This window comes from Oratosquilla oratoria, chromosome 20 (assembly GCF_046742065.1).
Source record: "Oratosquilla oratoria isolate Oo_2021 chromosome 20, ASM4674206v1, whole genome shotgun sequence".
In the NCBI taxonomy this organism is placed as follows: domain Eukaryota; kingdom Metazoa; phylum Arthropoda; class Malacostraca; order Stomatopoda; family Squillidae; genus Oratosquilla; species Oratosquilla oratoria.
The window spans coordinates 31,270,134-31,273,331 of NC_134796.1; positions in this window are offsets into that span (position 1 = coordinate 31,270,134).

The window sequence follows — 3,198 nt, forward strand, 5'->3', positions numbered from 1 at the left end:
GGCCAATCAATCGTCTCCATCGCCGTGACATCACCACTCTGTCAGCCAATCAGTGACCGGAGGGAGACGTGTCCCTTTGAGGGATTTCCTATTTTTCGGTGTGATTTTGGGGCGAGTTCCCATCGCTCGCAGGCGCCTTGGGCACCCAGCCCTACGGGCTCTCAGCCAATCAGTCGCATGCTTTTTCAGCAATTTATGTTATATAGTTACGGTAAAATAGAATCAGACAGACTATGTTTTATAGCCGGTAGCGAGGCATCAATACGCAAAGAAAGGTGCGACATTTTAATGGCGGACGTTGCGTCGTCGCCCTGGCTAAGAGTGGAGCGAGGAAGCACCGCAGACCAAGGCACCCACGGCGTAGACGGCGCCTTGATTTAATCATTTTTGTTTCCGACCCGCGATTTTTTTTTCTTTTCTTTTTTTCTTTTTTTTACCGATATCTTTTATCATTATTATTATTTTCTTCGACCGGCAAAGTCAGGTTTTTTTATTTATAATTTTTTCTGCTCCTATTTTTTTTTTTTTTCCAGGCGAGCAGGTACTTTTTTTTCTTAACGTCCCTTTGGACTACAGCCCTCCCCCAACAGATTCCATTCACTCAGTCTGGATGCTAAAAGCTCAGCTCCTGACTTAGTGAGCCACAAGTCCCTGATGAACTCATCCAGTTTACGTTTATTTAGAAAGTGTGGGCGGGTACTCAATCTTGGGGCAAATTTTTCATCCCTTTCTTCATTGTCACAACCTTCCCACTCTCCTGATGAGACCTCCACCCTGCCATCTACCTGAAAAAAATGCATTTATCAATTGGAACATAAATATGAATTGTATGTGTAATCGCATTACAAATAGCTAAATGTTTAGAAGATTTCAATATTGATTCTGTTAGAAAGAATAGAGTTCGTAATTTGATCAAATTTACTTACATTTTCTGGAGGCCGTGGAATCAGTAAGGTGTCATCATGTGGCACAGGTGCAATAGAGGATAAAAGCTGGGACATGGAAGCGATTTTTCCCCTTACCTTTCTGTACTCTGATATGTCAATCAGGCAAAAGTACCAATCATTGTGATGATTTTTTTTTTTTTTTTTTGCTCACGCCAAACTCTGGGCACAGCAAATGGCATTGCTTTCCATCCACCTCTCAGGTACACATTTAAATTTGGTCGACAGCTTCCACATATCACATGAGGGGCCCGTGGTTTATCTCGGTCACCCATGCTCGTTCCAAAGTACAGTCTATAAAGAATATAGTGCTCTGCACCTTTCACAATTTTATGTGATATGTGCTTAGATCCAATATATGCATATATATATATATATATATATATATATATATATATATATATATATATATATATATATATATATATATATATATAGCTTGTTAATGAGAGGTGAACTTTTGAAATGAAAAGGTCGCGCACTCAGTTCTAGTATCTTATTTGCTGTTTCAAAGGCTGAAATACAATGCTTTGATGATAGGAGATCGTTACTGATAATTACGCCGAGATCCTTTTCACTATCCACTTTTGTTAAAGAATTTCTAAATAACTAGTAATCGTACTTACAGATACTTTTACCTATGTGCATAACCTTATTTTTAATTAAATTTCATTAGCTACTTTTCAGACCATTGCTGTAAATTGTCTAAATCTTCTTGAATATCTATTTGGTTTAAGTGATCATTTGCCATTCCGCACAGTTTTGTATCATCAGCATATTTGGAGACAATAGATATTAGTCCGTGGTCTGTATCATTTCTATATACTAAGAATAGAATTGGACCAAGAGCGGAACTATATATATATATATAATATATATATATATATATATATATATATATATATATATATATATACTGTATACTGTATATAAATATATATATATATATATATATATATATATATATATATATATATATATATACATATATATATATATATACTGTACACACACACACACACACAAATTTTCCAAAGAAATGGTCTATCACATTTTATCATTCGTTATTGACCCTATCTGTGTTAACAATGTTTGTGTCCGTGGGCACTCCGCTTTTCGGCCACGTCTTCCGACAGTCGGGGTGTCTCTACAGGAACAAGGAACACTGGTCCACCTCGAAGATGAGACAAGACTTGGACGGAATGAACCCCCTGAGGACCTTGAAGGTTCCTGATCGCCAAAGCGATCGTCAAGAAACCCGAAAATGATTTCGGGATGGAACCTCAGCCGACACCAGTTGGCTGATGACCCCAAAGAGAAGGTTCCTCGAGTTCAGCTCCCGCACAGGAGTGCGATGGATGACGAACTCGACAACGCCCCTCTTGGAGAAGACACCCTCCGTCAGTCGAGGGGGTCGGCCGACGATTTTATTCAGCTGAGGGGAGCCCCGGCAACAAATTAGGAAAGATGTGTGTAATCTCGAAATGCTCGAGATATGATGCAGATTTTCTAAAGTGTTGCTGGGGCTCCTCCTCAGAGGAATAAAATCGTTTGTCAGTCGCCAAAGCAGAATCTCCAGAGGGGCGTCCGAGCATCAATGGACAGTGTTGCCAAGCACAATTATCTGGTGTTACCCGTGTGCCAAACGGGTAGTCCGTGCCAAATATTGTAAGGGTTCGTCAAGAGATGATATAAGAAATAGAAAAAACTGACGCCACGAGGATTCCGATACAGATATTTTTGCCCGGAGGGTTCTCTGACTTGGGTTTTCTTTGTCCACCATGCATTGTGAGATCTGGAAAAGACCCGCCGGGAAATGGCAAGGTTGCTTCAAGACAAGCAGACAAACAAACATTCTCACCATCTTTCGACAGGACAAAACCCCGAACAACGCTGCCCTTGAGCGGGCTGAGATCCTCTGCACGGACATCTTCCCAAAGCAAAGACGCATGTGCTGACTTGGATGCGCCGTGCGAATGTAAGGCTGCCAAACCACCACCAAGGGACCTCCCGCGTGGTGGACTGGCTCAAAGGAAGAGCACCGCAGGCAGACTCCAACTACGCTACAGAGACGTCTTCAGAACAGGCATCAAGACTCTAGGCATCAGTCCAAGAGTGAAGGAAACTGGAATGAAACAGAGCAAAAAGGCCTCTCCAACCTTGAAGAGACATTTGACTAATAGTCAGAGGCGAAACAACAAAGAATGAGACCTGCATCAGACCTCGTCCACGCAAGGCGTGGAACAGAACTCCG